At 39.3% G+C, this 18,781-nt stretch overlaps 1 pseudogene; it reads right to left on the reverse strand.

The window, feature by feature from the left end:
* Window positions 1–18,245: 18,245 nt before the first annotated feature.
* On the reverse strand, window positions 18,246–18,419 carry LOC130019850 (uncharacterized; annotated as a pseudogene).
* Between the last annotated feature and the right edge of the window lie 362 nt (window positions 18,420–18,781).

Consider the following 18,781-nt stretch of genomic DNA (forward strand, 5'->3'; position numbering starts at 1 on the left):
ACAGAGTGGCAAAATGGATCCAGAAACTGAAACCAACATTCTTCTGTCTACAAGAAACTCATCTGAACAATCAGAGAACACACAGACTCAAAGGTAAAGGATGGAAAACAATCCTGCAAGCAAACAGCTCCCTCAAAAAAGCTGGGGTGGCCATACTAGTATCCGACAATATTAATTTCAGTTTGAAAAAGATTAGAAGGGACAGCGAAGGCCATTTTCTCTTCACCAAGGGATACGTACAACAGGAAGAAATCACACTCGTAAATGTATACTCACCTAAGGAGGGAACAGCTAAATACTTAAAACAACTGCTAACAGATTTTAAGGAGGACATTGCTAGCAACACAATAGTAGCTGGAGATTTCATCATCACTTTATCACCTCTGGATAGATCAACAAGAACAAAACTCAGCAAGGAAATATTGGCTTTGAAAGAAGAAATAGAAGAGAAAGGACTTATAGACCTATACAGGGCTTTACACCCCAAAAAGAAAGAATACACATTCTTCTCCAGTGGGCACGAAACATTTTCCAAAATAGACCATGTGCTAGGCCACAAAACATACCTCAATAGAATCAGGAAGATAGAAACAGTATCAACCATCTTTTCAGACCTCAATGCACTGAGAAAAGAAGTGAATCACACACAGACACAGACACAGAGAACCAAATCAAACATCTAGAAACTAAATAACTCAATGCTGAACAACAAGTGGGTCAGGAAGGAAGTCAAGGACGAAATCAAAAGTTAACTGGAAACAAACAAGAATGAAGACACGAACTACCAGAACTTATGGGATGCAGCTAAAGCCATATTAAGGAGAAAATTTATAGCTCTGCAAGCATCTCTCAGGACAAAAGAAAGGATGCACATAAACAACTCGACTTCACAGCTCAAGATCTTGGAAAAGGGATCAACAGAAGGAGCACAAATCCAGCAGAATGAAAGAGATCATAAAACTTAGATCAGAAATCAACGACATGGAAACCAAAGAAACAATCTGAAATATCAATGAAACCAAGAGTTGGTTCTTCGAGAAAATAAATAAGATAGATAAACCACTAGCAACACTCACATAAAAACAGAGAGAGAGAACCCTAATAAACTGAATCAGAAATAAGAATGGGGATATCACAACAGAATCCAAAGAAATTCAAAAGATCATCAGAGACGACTTTGAAAGTCTGTAAGCCACAAAACAAGAGAACCTAGAAGAAATGGATAAATTCCTGGATTCCTGTACTCTCCCAATGCTGAATCAAGAAGATCTAGAGTACCTGAATATACCTATTAACATCAAGGAAATTGAAATTGTAATCAAAATTCTTCCCAAAAACAAAAGCCCAGTTCCAGATGAATTCACTAGCGAATTTTTCCAAACATTTAAAGAGATCTACTGCCAGTTATTCTCAAGATTTTCCAGGAAATTGAAAAAAGAAACTATCCCAAACAGTTTCTATGAAGCCAATAATCTCTCAATAACCAAAAGGAAACAAAGACACCACAAAAAAAGAAAATTACAGGCCGATATCCCTGATGAACATGAATGTGAAGATTCTCAACAAAATACTAGCAAATAGAATTCAACAACTCATTAAAAAGATCATAAACCATGGCCAAGTGGGATTCATCCTGGGGATGCAAGGATATCAACAAAAGAAAAGATAAAAATCATATGATCATATCAGTAGATGCAGAGAAAGCATTTGACAAGATCCAGCACCCATTTATGATGAAAACCCTCACCAAATTGGGGATAGAGGGGACTTTCCTCAATATAGTTAAAGCCATCTATCACAAGCCTACAGCAAGCATCATTCTCAGTGGGGAAAAAACTGATAGCTTTCCCCTTAAGATCAGGGATGAGACAAGGATGCCCACTCTCTCCTCTACTGTTCAATATAATACTGGAAGTACTTGCAATAGCTATTAGGCAAAAAAAGATATTAAGGGCATCCATGTAGAAAAAGAAGAAATCAAGCTCTCACTCTTTGCAGATGATATGATACTATACTTAGAGAACACTATAACATCTACCAAGAAACCCCTAGAAACAATAGACTTCTATAGTAAAGTTGCAGGCTATAAAATCAATACTCATAAGTCCATGGCTTTTCTATATGCAAATAGTGAGAGAGAATAAAATGACATGAAGAAAACAATTCCGTTCACGATTATACTCCCGAAAAATAACTACCTAGGAATTATCTTAAATAAGGAAGTAAAGGACAATGTACAAAAGTCAGATCAAAATGGACTAAAGACCTCAACATCAGACCGGAATGCATAAGGTACATTGAAGACAAAGTTGGCAAAACCCTCCATGACAATGAAGCTAATGGTATCTTCAAAGATGTCATGCCATTGGCCAAGCAAGTGAAAACAGAGATAGAAAAATGGGACTATCTTCAACCTAGAAGCTTCTGAACCTCAAAAGAAAGAGTGGCCACAATACAAAGACAGTCTACAGAATTAGAAAGGATGATCGCTTAATATACATCCGACAAGGGGTTGATATCAAGCATATACAAAGTACTGGTTGAACTCCACAAGAAGAAAACATTCAACCCCATCAAAAAATGGGGCGATGAAATGACCAGAAACATTCTCAAAGAAGAAATCTGAATGGCTAAAAGGTACATGAGAAAAGCTCTGCATCATTACTCATCAGGGAGATGCAGATCAAAACAACTATGAGATATCATTTCACACCACGGAGACTGGCCCACATCCAAAAAACAAAAGCAACCAGTGTTAGCACGGATGTGGCAAGAAAGGGACCCTCCTTCACTACTGGTGGGAATGACGACTGGTTCAGCCCTTTTAAAAAACAGTATGGGCGATTCTCAAAAAAACTAGAAATTGAGTTCCCATTTGACCCAGAAATACCACTCCTCGGAATATACCCCAGAGAGGCAAAAAAGTATAGTCCAAGCGACATCTGCACTTGTTTGTTCATTGCAGCACTGTTTACAATAGATAGAATATGGAAAAATTCTGAGTGCCTGAGAACAGATGACTGGTCAAAAAAACTTTGGTACATCTACACAATGGAGTATTCTGTATCTGTTAATAAAAATGAAGTCATGAAATTTACATACAAGTGGTACTACATGGAAAGTATCATGCTAAGCAAAATGAGCCAGAAAGAGAGGGACAGACATAGAAAGATTGAATTTATCTGGGGAATATAAAGTAACAAAATATTAGACTAACACCCAAGAATAGCTGCGATAAATACCAGGAGGTTTACTCCATGGCTTGGAGGCCAGCCGCATACTCTAGAGGTAAAGGCAGCTCAGATAGAGAAGGGAGCATCAAATAAAGGGTGCTGGGAAGATCCGCCCAGGATGGGAGATGCATGCTGAAAGTAGACTATAGACCAAACATGATTGCCACTCAATGCCTCTTTTGCAAACCACAGCACCCAATAGGAGAGAGAGAACAAAAGGTAGTACCCTGCCACAGAGGCAGGGTGGGATGGGGGATGAGGGTGGGAGGAATACTGAAATTGGTGGGGTGGAGGGATGGGTACTTGATCATTGTATAATTGAAACCCATGCACAAAAATTTTTAAGTCTACAACTATATCTCACGGTGTTTCACTAATAAAATTTTTTAAAAAATGACATCTATACCTTTATGTTCATCACAGCAACTGTTCACAATAGCCCAAATCTGGAAACAACCCGAATGTCTGAGAACAGATGACCAGTTAAAGAAACTTTGGTACATCTACACAATGGAATACTATGTAGCTGTCAGGAGAGATGAAGTTATGAACTTTGCTTATTAATGGATAGACATGGAGATTATCATACTAAGTGAAATGAGTCCAATAGAGAGGGACAGACATAGAAGGACTGCACTCATTTGTGGAGTATAAACAACATAACATGAGGCTGACACCTAAGGATTGTAGATATATGAGACAGATAGACTGCTTCATAGTTGGAGCCTGCCTCATAAGTAAAGGGGAGAAGGCAGTTCGGATAGAGAAGGGACCATAAGAAAAAGATGGCTGGAGGAATCGGTCGGGATGGGAGATGTGTGCAGAAAGTAGATAAAGGAACACACATGATAACCTCTCAGTGTCTGTATTGCAAACCATAATGCCCAAAAGTAGAGAGAGATTATGGGAAATAATGTCTGCCATGAAGGCAGGGGGAGGGTGGGAGAGGGGCGATATACAGGGTATATTGGTATTGGGGAATGTGCACTGGTGGAGGGATGGGTGTTTGATTATTGTGTAATTGTAACCTAAACATGAAAGCCTGTGACTATCTCATGGTGATTCAATAAAATTAAAAAATAGAAGAAACAGTATTTTCTGAATTAACTTATTAATATTTATTCACAATGGAAAAATTACATTGAAATAGATGTTTTCAGAATAACACATCAAACACTAATAAAATACATAAAAATAATTTTTCTTTTTTTACAAAAGAAAAATGAGTCAGAAACTACCATAAATTGGATGCAAGCATATGCATTCCAGCTCTCTATGGCAGACTAACATATGAAATCTTTATATATTTTAATATATACTTGGGCTGGAGTGATAGCCAAATGCTAGGGCATTTGCCTTGCATGCAGCCGACATGCCCAACCTGAGTTTGATTCCTCCACCCCTCTCAGAGAGCCTGGCAAGCTCCTGAGAGTATCTCGTCCTCACAGGAAAGCCTGGAAAGTTACCTGTAATGTATTCTATATGCCAAAAACAGTAACAACAAGTCTCACAATGGGGATGTTATTGGGCCCGCTCAAGCAAATCGATGAACAACAGGAGGACAGTGAGTGTGACAGTGGATATATACTTGATAAACAGCTGGAGCGATAGCACAGCAGTAGGGCTTTTGCATTGCATGAGGCCAAACTGGGTTGGATTTCCAGCATCCCATAAGTCCCCCAAGTACCGCCAGGAGTGATTCCTTAGTGCATGTGCCAGAAGTAACCCCTGTGCATCACCGTGTGTGACCCCAAAAGCAAATATATATATATATATATATATATATATATATATAATTACTGGCTTATTTCATTCACTCTCGCCTTTAATGACCCACTTATTGGACCTAGCACTGAACCATAATCATATAGTAGGAAAACTATCAGCTGGCAAAATGATGAAATATGGTTCACAGGGGAGTCCAGATAATAAGAGTATTGTTAATCAAGTCAGAGTTCATATTCATATTTGCAAATCTTTGCTCCAAAACCCAAAATGTAAGTTTACTTGCCATGGTATAAAAACAAATAGTATTTGGTACATTCCCTAAATGTATGAAGTTGCAAACCTAGAGTATGAACTATTTATATAATATTCTTATCCTCATCATTCTAAAGTTACTATTATTTTGCTTTCTAATACACTGAGGCATTTAGGTATTTTTTACATAATTATATATTATTTTATTCAAAATTTGTTCATAAAAATCTACAGAGGCAGAAGAGAAACTAGTGCGAGGCATATTCCTTGTGTGTGCCCAAAATATGTTCTTGGGTATCACTACAGGTCAAGCATAGCATAATGTTCTCTGAGTCCTGCCAAAAATGATCCTTTAGTCTAACATCTAGTAGTAAACTCTGAGCACTGCCAAGTGTGGCCCAACATCCCCATCTCTTCCTTCAAAATTAATATTTCTATAATATAAATGCTATTTAGAAATATTTTTCTTTTTGTAGTTTATTTTTATTTCCTCTTTTAAAATATTATGGCACTATTATATGCAAAATATTATGGCACTATTATATGTAAAGTTTTTCATAATAAAGTTTCAGACATACAATGTTTTAATACCAATCACACCATCAGTGTGAACTTCCCTCCACCAATCACCCAGGCTTCCTCCCATACTGTAGCCTGTCTCCTTGACAGAAACGTTTAAAAAAATGGTTATTGTAGTTTGGGTATCATGTTACAGTTCTCTTGGCTCTGTGATTTAGATACATACCAATACCTATACATCTACACCACGAATGTGACTGAAGCTTCTGAGGCCTGTCCCACTTATCTCTTGTTCATCTCTTCTTACTTCTCAACTTACCTTCTTTTCTTCCCTGTCCTCATTTCTGTAATCTAGGGTCTATAAAAAATATGGTGACCCATTTTTATAACTTGCATTATTTTATAATTATTATATGAATAATAATCACTTGTATAGTGATACATTTGTCATACCATTGATATTCGATTTGCTCGAGCGGGCACCAGTAATGTCTTCATTCATCCCTTTTGTGTTCTAGAGTAGCCCATTGGATCTGCTCATTCCAGGAACACGAAGAGCCTCAAAGTGCTTGTTTAGAGTTTTGACGAAGAAGTCTGACCATGTCGTAGGTGGCAACCATGCGTCCTTTTGACATCTCGTGGAATCCAGTCCGTAACAGCTCTAGTCCAGAGGTCATCTCTAAATCGCATTATGTGTCTAGCCCATCTGATTTTTGACACCTCGGCAAATGAGGCAGCATCCCTGATCTTCAATTATCAATGGAGGTTGGAACTCCGTATTCCTTCTATCACTTAAGTGAAGCATGATACTGCAAGCATAGCTCTTTCGATTCCTCTTTGGGTGATCCAAAATAGCATTCTCGTCCTGTTTTTGTATGGCCCAGGTCTCTGAGGTGTCTGTTGGTGCAGGAAGAACAGTGAAGTCGAAAAGATGTGCCTGGAGCCATAGTTTCTTCATCCTCTTAACAACTTCTTCAACGCTCTTGAAGGCATTCCACACCACTCTCTTCCTCCTGCACAATTCTGCCACCAAGTCATTCCTCACATTGAGTTCTCAACCCTGGTACACATAGATGCTGCATTTTGAGATATTCATTCCATTGAGAGCAAATGGAACATCAGGGACAAGTTCATTATTTTTTATACTTTTTAACTTTTATTAGTAAAACACCATGAGGTATAGTGGTAGACTTACAAATTTTTGTGCTTGGGTTTCAATTATACAATGATCAAATTCCCATCCCTCCACCAGTGCCCATTTTCCACCACCACGGGTCCCAGTATCCCTCCCACCCCCCATCCTCTCCATCCCACACTGCAATTGAGCTCCTATTTGACCCAGCAATACCACTCCTGGGAATATATCCCAGAGAGACAAAAAAGTATAGACAAAGTGACATCTGCACTTATTTGTTCATTGCAGCACTCTTTACAATAGCCAGAATCTGGAAAAAACCTGAGTGCCCGAGAACAGATGACTGGTTAAAGAAACTTTGGTACATTTACATGAGTTCATTTTTAATGAACATTGTCTTCATGAGATTCAGCTGCAGTCCGACCTTTCCACACCCACAGTCGAAGTCAGCTAGCATTTGTGCCACGTGGCTAATATTTGGTGTTATTAGAATGATGTCATCAGTGAAGTGGAGGTGGTGTAGTTGCTGACTGTCTATCTTCACTCCCATTTCTTCCTGTTCCAGTCATCACATGACATTCTCGAGGGTGGCACTGAAGAGTTTCGGTGAAATGGTATCACCCTGCCAAACCCCTCTCTTTACATGGATGATCACTTCCTTGTAGAATGGTGAGATCCTGGTGGTGAATTTGTAATAAAGCTCACGGAGTATACTGATGTAGAGAGTTTGAACGCCCTGTTTAGCTAGGGCTTCGATGACAGCTTCAGTCTCAACAGAATCAAAGGCCTTCTTTAAATCAATGAACATTAGACAGAGCGGCATCTTAAACGCTCACAAAACCTCAATGAGCTTGGTCACTGTGTGGGTATGGGCCATTGTGCTGAGTCATTTTCGGAACCTGGCTTGCTCGCATAGTTGTCCTTCATCTAGTGTTCTGCCTATTCTATTCAGGATGACTCAAGTGATAGTTGCCGATGTCGTGGATGTCTCTCTTCTTGTACAACAGAATGGTCCTGCTGGTTTTCCATTAGGATGGAACCTTGCATTCAGACAGGTAGCGTTTGAATTGCCAAGTCAGTGTATTGAAGAGTACTGACGTCAGATTCTTCAGGTATTCAGGTCTGTTCTTGTCTAGACCGGATGCTGTATGCTTCTTTATTGATAAAATGTCATAGTCACAGTCACAGTCCTCCCATTATACATCGATTTGCTCTAGCGAGCCCAGTAACATCTCCATCGTGAGATTTGTTGTTACTGTGTTTGATATATCGAATATGTCATGGGTAGTTTGCCAGGCTTTGCTGTGCGGGTGAGATACTCTCGGTAGCTGGCCAGACTCTCCAAGAGGGGCAGAGGAATCGAACACGGGTTGGCCATGTTGGCTGTGTGCAAGGCAAACGCCCTACCTGCTGTGCTATCGCTGCAGCCCACTGATGAAATGGCGAGTTGGATTTCAGAAGAGAGAATGTTGGGAATGACATATCCATCCTGCAGTGTTTGGTATATGGGCAGGTGGATGTGGCCATCGAAGAGCTCAAAGTAGAAGTTGTGGATAATCTTCTCCATTGCCCTTCCGGAAGATGTGATAGATCCATCAGGACGTCAGAGGGCAATCATCTTGGTCTTGTAGTTGACGAAGGACAGGCGAGAATTGCGAATACTTTTCCCAGCTTCTGCCACATCAGCCAACACTGCTGCTCTTCTCTCTTTGATGTCTTCCTTTATCGATGATCTGCACAGCTTTGCGAGCTTGGACGTTGCTTGTAATTGCCTGAGGCTTGTGCCAAATGATGAGTTTCCGAAGACTAAAGTATTTTTGTGGGTTTACCCCTCTCCAATTTCTTGCACAGCCATGGAGGTGCTGAACCAGTCGATTGTATTCCTTGCCGATGTTGTCAATGACAGCATCATCCTACATTGCCGCAATACTGCCAAATAACTCCCAGTTGGTGGTCGTTCTGGGAGTTCTCTTCTTAAACTTTGCAGCCTTTTCTCCACACTCTGTGAAGTAGAATTTCACATGAAGGAGATGGTGGTCCTATCCTGTTTGGAACAGTGACATTGGTCAGGTAAAACCATTGATTGAATATGATGTGGTCAATATCATTGGGTAACTGTCCACCAGGAGACTCCCATGTCCAACGTTTAGATTCGGTCTTCTGGAACTGTGAGTTACCATGGATGATCTTGGTCGACATGATGAACTCAGACATTCCTCTCACCCTGTTCATTCCATTCTAGGTCTTGGGTCCTGATGTGGAGTTCTTTGGGAGACCTTTTTGGTCCTATCTTGGCACTATAATCACCGACAATGATCTTGTAGAAGGTGTGGTCTTCTTTATAGAACTTATTCATCTCCATTTAGAACTTCTCAATTTCTTCTCCATCATAGTTGGATGTTGGTGTGTAGACGACGTGATAGAAACTGCTGGCAGTGAGCCACATCTATTCAAGCATAATTGTTCAATTTGGGTTGTTAGGCATTTGAATGAATCAATGCTCATGGCCAAGTTCTTATTGACAAGGACACTGACACCACCGATGCCTCTATTGTCGCATGTCCCAAAGAACAGTTCTCCAGTGTCAAAAGTGGTGTGATGTAGATGATGCCTTCTCGTCTCGGTCAGTTCAATGATGTCATACTGGATCTTCTGCGCTTGCACCATCAGGTCCTTGATGGATGCTTCCAAAGCCAATATATATGCGTTGAAAGTACAGCCATTTTAGTCCTTCTTCATTTTGGCAGCCTTGTTTGGCCCTGAGATTTTATCGGCCTCTCCTTGCTCATCCTTCTTAATGCTGTTATATTAGGGGCTCTTTCAGGCTCAGGTGAATGAGGCCCATTGCTTTTACTGTTTTTGGCATATTGAAAATGCCATGGATAGCTTGCCAACCTCTGCCATCTGGGCGGGATACTCTCTTAGAGGGATGAAGGCTTTCAGGGCAGCCTCTAATAGCCCTTACAGTTGTTCCCATGGTTCACACCATATTTGAACCCCATCAAATATGGTGCGGTAATTATGGAAAATGGGAATTAACTATATTATGATGTGTCAGTCTGGAAAGGGGACTGACGCGTGGCAGTGGCTGAGTAGTGGAGTTCGGCCGACAAGGTATTTATCTGGCACCGGCAGGGTGGTTCTTATAGGTGTGATCCCTGGGTCACCAGAGATTGGGGGAAGCAGGCAGAGGATCTCTGTTTCTGGGTCCCATTGAGCCTGGGGTCCAAGGTCACAAAGTTTCACATTACCTGGGCTCCCTAGTACTTCACTCATGAGTGAGGCTCTGCCTGAGAGTCGGGAAAGCAGCCTGGAGCGTGGCGACAGCTGCGTATGTAGAATATATATAATTATATTATTACTCATGGTCATGGTCCTCCCATTGTTCATCAATTTGCTCGAGCGGGCCCAGTAACGTATATTATTACTAATAAAATTTTTTGATAATAATATAATTATGTATTATTCTATATACCACAGATAATAGCTAAGATATGGAATCAACCCAGGTATCCACACAGGTAAATAGATAATACAAGTGTGGTAAATGTAAAAATTAAATACTATGAAGCTGCAAAAATTTAAGAAAATGTATCCATTGGATGGAACTGTAAGATATGATGTAAAGTGAAGTAAGTCAAGAAGAACAAATACCATATGGCCTCACTTTGCTGTGGTATTCAGAATTTTTTTGATATAAACAACCCAAAATACAGACACAATTAACAATTCCAAATACAGTAAATATTGAAAAACAAAGGCAACACAAATATGAGCAAAAGGTCCAGATAGGCAGCAACTTTAATATCTGAGCCCGGCAAGCTACCGAGAGTATTTGATATGCCAGACACAGTAACAACAAAGTCTCCAATGGAGACGTTACAGGGCCCGCTCGAGCAAATCGAGCAAAAATCAAACTTTAAAAAAAAATGTTTATTAGTGAAACACCATGAGGTACAGTTGTGGACATTACAAGTTTTTGTTCTTGGGTTTCAGTTATACAATTATTGAGTACCAATCACTCCACCAATGCCCATTCTCCACCACCAATGATCCAAGTATCCCTCCCACACCCCCACCACCCCCCATCCCATCCCACCTCTGTGACAGGGCATTCCCTTTTGTTCGCTCTCTCCTTTTGGTTGCTGTGGTTTGCAAAAGAGGCATTGAGTGGCATCATGTTCTGTCTATAGTCTACTTTCAGCATGCATCTCCCATCCTGGGAGGATCCTCACAACAACCTTTACTTGGTGTTCCCATCTCTATCTGAGCTGCCTTTTCCCCTAGTATGTGCGACTGGCCTCCAAGCCATGGAGTGAACCTCCTGCTACTTATCTCGACTATTCTTGGATGTTAGTCTCCTATTTTTGTTACTGTATATTCCCCAGATGAATGCAAATTTTTATGTCTGTCCCTCTCTTTCTGACTCATTTCACTTAGCATGATACTGTCCATGTAGTACCACTTGTATGTAAATTTCATGACGTCATTTTTTCTAACAGCTGCATATTACTCCATTGTATAGATGTACCAAAGTTTCTTTAACCAGTCATCTGTTCTCTGGCACTCGGGTTTTTTCCAGATTTTGTCTATTGTGAACAGTGCAGCAATGAACATAGAAGTGTAAATTTAAGGAAAAAATTTAAAATTTGCAAGAAATGTTTTATTCGAGTCATCCTGAATAGGATTGGCAGAACACTAGATGAAGGACAACCATGCGAGCAAGCAGGGTTCCGCAAAGGATTCAGCACCATCGACCATATCCACACGGTAACCAAGCTCATTGAGGTTTCTCGGGAGTTCAAGATGCCGCTCTGCTTAACGTTCATTGATTTAAAGAAGGCCTTTGATTCTGTTGAGATGGAAGCGGTCATTGAAGCCCTAGCCAATCAGGGCATTCAAGCCCAATACATCAGGATCCTCCGTGAGCTGTATTGCGGATTCACTACCAGGATCTCACCATTCTACAAAGAAGTGATCGTTGATGTCAAGAGAGGGGTGCGGCAGGGTGATACCATTTCACCGAAACTCTTCAGTGCCACCCTCGAGAACATCATGCGACGACTGGAATGGGAAGGAATGGGAGTGAAGATAGATGGTCGGCAACTACACCACCTCCGCTTTGCTGATGACATTGTTTTAATAACACCAAACATCAGCCAAGCAGCACAAATGCTGGCCGACTTTGACCGTGAGTGTGGAAAGGTAGGACTACAGCTGAATCTTACGAAGACAATGTTTATGAGAAACAGCCTTGTTCCTGACGCCCCATTCGCTCTCAATGGAACGACCATCTCCGAATGCAACAGCTATGTGTACCTAGGTCGAGAGGTCAACATGAGAAATGACCTGGCACCCGAGCTGCGCAGGAGGAAGAGAGCGGCTTGGAACGCCTTCAAGAACGTCGAAGAAATAGCTAAGAGGACGAAGAACCTCCGGCTCCGGGCACATCTCTTTGATTCCACTGTTCTTCCTGCATTAACATATGCCTCAGAGACCTGGGCCCTACGCAAACAAGATGAGAACGCCATTCAGGTCTCCCAAAGAAGAATAGAAAGAGCTATGCTTGGAATAACACGTTTCACTCAAATGAGAGAACGAATCCGGAGTTCTGACATCCGTCGACGATCAAGGATCAGGGACGCTGTCTCATATGCCAAGGTGTCGAAAATCAGATGGGCTGGTCACGTAATGAGATTTAAAGACGACCGTTGGACTAGAGCTGTTACTGATTGGATTCCACGGGATGTCAAGAGACCGCGTGGCCGCCCACCTACCAGATGGTCAGACTTCTTTGTCAAGGTCATGAACGATCGGTTTGAGGCCCTCCATGTTCCCGGAGCGAAGAGATGCCATTGGGCTACACTAGCACGCGACAGGGACAAATGGAGACGTTACTGGCGCCCGCTCGAGCAAATCGACGACTAACGGGAAGTTAAGTGATTAAGTGAAGTTTTATTCTGATAAAATAAACAGGTACAGCAATATTTTGAGCATACTGAATTTTATGTTAATAATAATTAATTACATATCCTTGGAATAAATTAAACAGTTTAAAAGAACTATAGACACTATTTTAGATACTAAAGTTAACATACTACATATTACTACATACTACATAACATACTACAGATACAAAGAAAAAACCTACAATATCAAACACTAAGACTAAATCTCTAAAAACAATGAATAGATTATATATGGAATCAGGTCCTGAACAATAGTCTTAGGTTAATGAAATTATATAGAGAACTATATAGACACAGACATAAAATGCAGTTTCCCAGCACATAAAGAACATTAACAAAATATATTTTATATTCAATTACAGAGGTATTAGCAATAAGGTCCCAAAGATGATGTACTAGCAAAGATGAGGTATTAGCAATAAGGTCCCAAAGAGATGATACATTTATTCTCTCTCTTTAATATGACAAAATTTCAAATTTAACAGAAAGATCATTCTGATTCCCAACATTATTTGCAAAGTAAATAACATACTAATAATTTGGGGGTTAAAAAGAGAGGAAGGTTTTAAATATTTTAGAGTTTAATGACAACCAAAACAGCAGATAAAATATGTAAGACAGAGAGTTAAATCAGTAATTAAAGTAAAATTTATTCCAGTAAAATATGTTGCATATAACAAAATTTATGCCAATAAAATATGTTAAAATTTTTATAACAGGAAATAAGAAAGATTAAATAAAAACAAACTCAATGTTAAGTAAGAGAAGCACTGTAGCACTGTCCTCCCATTGTTCATCCATTTGCTTGAGCGGGCCCAATAACGTCTCCATTGTGAGATGTGTTGTTACTGTGTTTGGCATATCTAATATGTCATGGAGAGCTTGCCAGGCTTTGCCGTGCAGGCGAGATACTCTCAGTAGCTTGCTGGGCTCTCCAAGAGGGGCCAAAGAATCGAACTTGGGTTGGCTGTGTCGGCCGCGTGCAAGGCAAATTCCCTACCACTGTGCTATTGCTCCAGCCCTAAGTAAGAGAAACAAAGTATAAATATAGGAAAGCAATCAATAAAATCAAAGCAAGGAAAATACGTTATTTGAAAATGTCAAGTATTTTGATTGATTTAGCCCAAAAAAGTTGAAAGATACTTTTTCAAAAAACACATACATACAGAATGCAAAGGCAGAGAGTTAGGGCAGGAGTTAAGGCACTTGCTTTGCATGTAGTTGCCCAAATTCAATCCCCAGCACTACAAAGCCATCTGCTCTCCCAAGCACCACCATGAGTGACCCCTGAGAGTCAGGAATAAACCCTAGCAGAATTTGGGTCTGTGCCCCCAAAACAAAGAACACAATGCCTAAGCAGAGAAAGTATTTAAGACCCAAGAAAAGCATCATAAAATATCAAATGATACAAAGATTACATCGGTAAATTTGAGAACTTATGCAACATGGATACAGTCCTAGATAACTATCAAACATTAAAATTGACAAAAATAATATAAAGCACTGACTAGATGCTTTTCTTCATAAGCTCAGGTCCAATCGGCTTTGCAAGGTTTTTCTATCAATGTTTGAGTAACTAATTTATGTTTAAACTCCAAATGCAGATAAAAATTAAAAATTAGTCAACAAAGCAGCCACCTCATTTATGGGCTCATTTATAATGCTTAAGCAACACATATTATGCAAAACAATACAACAAGCAAAATTATGCTATTCATTTATAATAGCCAAGTAAATCTCCTAAAGAAAGAATTTCTTACTCAAAATCAATAAAATGTCATGATCAGAGAATAAATTCCAGAAATGCAAATGTCTTTTAGAATGTGAAATGTAAGGGCCAAGGATGTAGTATAAGAAACCATATGGGGTGCCAGGGATTTCATCCAGGTCAGCTGCCAGGTCAGCTGCCAGCCACATACAAAATGCCTTACTCTCAGACCCTCATGATTTTTTTTAAAAAACAACAACATAAGACCCTTTCTACAGGAATTGTAGTTACTCTTGTACTGACATTAAAACCTGACATCACTTAAACCATTTTTTTGTAAATACTTTTGCAGTGGAAATTTGCCATGGAACAGATTTCTGGCAATTAACATGAGCAACAAAAAAGAATAAATAATGGCTTCTGAAGGGGGTCAGTTCCAGCACAATTAATTTAATCTAGTGACGATCTCTTAAACAGCCTTATGTTTCAGGTCTCAATAGTGTTCGAAAATTGGGTCATGCCTGGATGCTGCCTATTCTATGGGTATACATATTTTAAACACTAATATATCATTTTTACTTACAAAATTCTATCTCCCTGAATTTATTTATTACGAATAAAGTTTATGTTTATCACCAACCCCCAAAGGACATAATACCCAAAATGTTTTTGCTATGTCCCCCAGTTGTAGTCATATTCCCCATGCATGATTTGTTAGATGGATGTTCAGTAATTAGCTGTATTCACATACTCTGAGTACCTCCACAACAAATAAAACAGAAAAGGCAATTCGAATGCACTCAAATTCAGACAACTGTTTCAACTTGCAATTCAATAAAGAAGTGAAATTCTTGACATGGCATTTTAAATAAGTCTCTTTTAAGAAGGAAGCTCTGTTATTAAAGATTTTCTTAATATGAACTAAAACACAAAACTAATACCACCATTAATTCTACTGTTCCTATTGTTCTTTCCTCTATCAGCCAGGATTCTGATCTAAATTGTTACATGATAAATCAGATGCTTCAAATTGTCACTTGTTGGAGGAGAATGACCATCTGTGCTTCAATATTGGTGTTTCTCATTGCTGGCTAATAAATTTGTCATATTAGTAACCCTTTCATCCAACAAATCCATGTTAGAATATCTGATTATGGTGTGTGTCATTAACAAACTGTTATTTCAAACTGAAACAAAAGCAGCTGCTAGTCAATTCATAATTGCTGTTATGTTTTGCTAAAAACACTCATGATTCTATCTTGTACTAGAGTCTACATGCATACACCATTTGCCAAATACTTTGTCTGCATAAGAATATGTGGCTATCTGAAAATGCCATTATATTATGCTAATGATGTATCACCACAGTAGCAATAATTAATTATTCAAAAACATATGACTAGTTGGTAAAGCATTCAAGATAATGGGGTCAATAGAACTTGGCAGCTAGTTTAATGCATAGTCATTTTGTATAGCAAACTGCTTATGTTATCAGTGAATTATCTGAGTTCTTGTTTTAGTTTGGCATGTATTACAGAGGCAGTAAACATTCTACAAAAATTTTGTCCTATATAAAACAGAATTTTATATTCTGTTTTAATTGATCCAATATTTTTAATATAAATTTGTATAGAATAATGATCTGTATAAATAATGTCTCTGTTTTTATTCCCCAAAAGCAAAAACCTTTAACCCTTTGTCTTGGTTAAGTGCAACATATCTAATTCTTAATTTTTTAAAATACAGGAATTATTACCTGATTTCTCAGTTTGAAAAATGAGAATGTAATTATTATTAGAGGTTATTTACCCAAAGTATAAAAAAAAACTGCATGAAGGGATTGACGAGCTAGTACCACATAAAGAATATTGCCTCAACTAATATTTTCTAAAAGCCCTGTCTCTGTCCTCCTGCTACTCATCGATTTGCTCAAGTGGACCCAGTAACGTATCCATTGTTAGACTTGTTGCTGTATTTGGCATATCAAATACATTGCGGGTAGCTTGACAGGCTTTGCTGTGCGGGCAAGATACTCTCAGTAGCTTGCCGGGCTCTCCGAAAGTGGCAGAGGAATCGAACCTAGGTTGGCCAGGTTGGCTGCGTGCAAGGCAAATGCCCTACCTGCTGTGCTATCACTCCAGCCCATTTTCTAAAAGCATATCTTTCTAAATGAAACTTATGTGAAAACTCAAATATGAAGCAGTGTCAGTTCATCTAATCCATTAAAATACATTTTTCTCACTTTCTGGTGGCCTTTTCTTTATTATCTAATAGTTACTTATACTTTTTGATGTATAAGTATTTTGCTCTTTTTAAAGATTGTTCTCAGGTATATAATATTTTTAGACACTTCTGAATGGAGTTTATATATATATGTATTTCGGTGTTATTTGTGATTGAGTTTCAGGAATACCATATTTTAACACTGATCCATTTACCAGTGTCCACTTCCCTGGTGACCATTGTCCATTGACCACTTGCAAGGTCCATTGCACCTTCCCTCTCCCTCCCCCCATTTGCCTCCTACCAACCAGTCTGCTTCTGCAAGAGGCACTTGATTATTTCTTTTAAATGAGTTTTTGGACTTTGGTTTGCAGTACAGTTATTGATAGGGTTTCATACATGACACTTGATCCCCTTTCAACACTACCTAGTCCTACTGGTTAAATGCTTCCCTCTTGCTATAGACACTGCCCTTTAGGACATTGCTACGGAATATGAAACTGATATTTTATCACTTTGGAACCAATTGGTTCCTGAGAGAGTTCTCTCCAAAAGATCTCAAGTATGCATGAGACAGAACCATTGCCGATCTTCCTGCTTGCTTGCTCCAGACTTCAGAGGTCTTTATTGCTCTCTGGTAAACATAATCATCATCTCTCTGAAGTCTTGTCACTGCCTAATTTCAGTTTATTTTTGACTGCTGTCTTTGAAGATTATTATATGTAATATCATTAAATATACAGTCTGGTTAAAAGAGAAATAGTGCTGATAGTGAACTTGGGGATTGGGTGGGGCCTGACCATTTTTGAAAAAAGAAAAGTAAACTTTCAGTTTTTTGCTGGTATTTTAGTCATCAGAAAATTTGAAATGGAGTCTTAGTCTTACAGAAAGTCTTAAAACTCTTTTGGAATTACAAATATTTAACAAAAAAAGTTCCACCTTCCTCCCAGAGTAAGGTGGGGGGTGATGGAAGGGAACCTCTAGACACTGGTGCCGGAAAATGTACACTGGTGGAAGAATGGGTGTTGGAATACTGTATTACTGAAACCCAATCATGAACAGCTTTTAAGGGTCTATCTCACAGTGATTCAATAGAAAAGTTTAAAAAAAATTGAGTCTGTCCTCACTTTGTAAGCTACACTATTCTGTTATCATTTACTCATCGTATTTATTGCGAAGTATGTGAAAAATATTTTAAGACCACTATAGTAATGATAAATTATTTTCTTCAAAAGTACTGTTAAAGTTTACCATTTGGAGTTTTTGTAGCAATGCTAATAAATAAGACTCTTTCCAAATTTTTCTCTCAGGATTTCACTTACTTTACAGAAATAATAGCACAGCGGGTGGGGCGTTTGCCTTGCACACAGCCGACCTGTGCCAACCCGTGTTCATTCCTTCACCCCTCTCGGAGAGCCCTGCAAGCTACCGAGAGTATCTCGCCCACATGGAAAAGCCTGGCAAGCTGCCTGTGACATATTTGTTATGCCAAACACAGTAACAACAAGTCTCACAATGGAGACATTACTGGGCCTGCTCAAGCAAATCAATGAACAGGAGGACAGTGCTACAGTGCTACAGTGCTACTCTTAGAGATAAACTGATAAGAACAGATAATGCACTTGATCTTAGCCAAAAGGCTGAGAAGTGATGAGGCTGGAGCAATAGCACAGTGGTAGAAAATTTGCGTTGCCCGTGGCCAGCCCGGCCAACCTAGGTTCAATTCCTCTGCCCACAGAGCAAAGCCTGGCAAGCTTCCAGTGACATATTCAATATGCCAAACACAGTAACGAGTCTCACAATCGAGACGTTACTGGGCCCGCTCAAGCAAATCAGTGAAGAACTGGAGGACAGTGCTACTCTTAGAAATACTTTTAATTATCATTTCAATTCCCTTGTTTATGATTAATCTGATTCACTCTTGGGAGATTGATTGATTCTTCTTCTTGATTCACTAGCACGTATATGGTTCCAAGCCCACCAAGAGTTATTGTTGAGCACAGAATAACGAGTA

The sequence above is a fragment of the Sorex fumeus genome, unplaced genomic scaffold, assembly GCF_029834395.1.
Source record: "Sorex fumeus unplaced genomic scaffold, SorFum_2.1 ptg000009l, whole genome shotgun sequence".
In the NCBI taxonomy this organism is placed as follows: Eukaryota; Metazoa; Chordata; class Mammalia; order Eulipotyphla; family Soricidae; genus Sorex; species Sorex fumeus.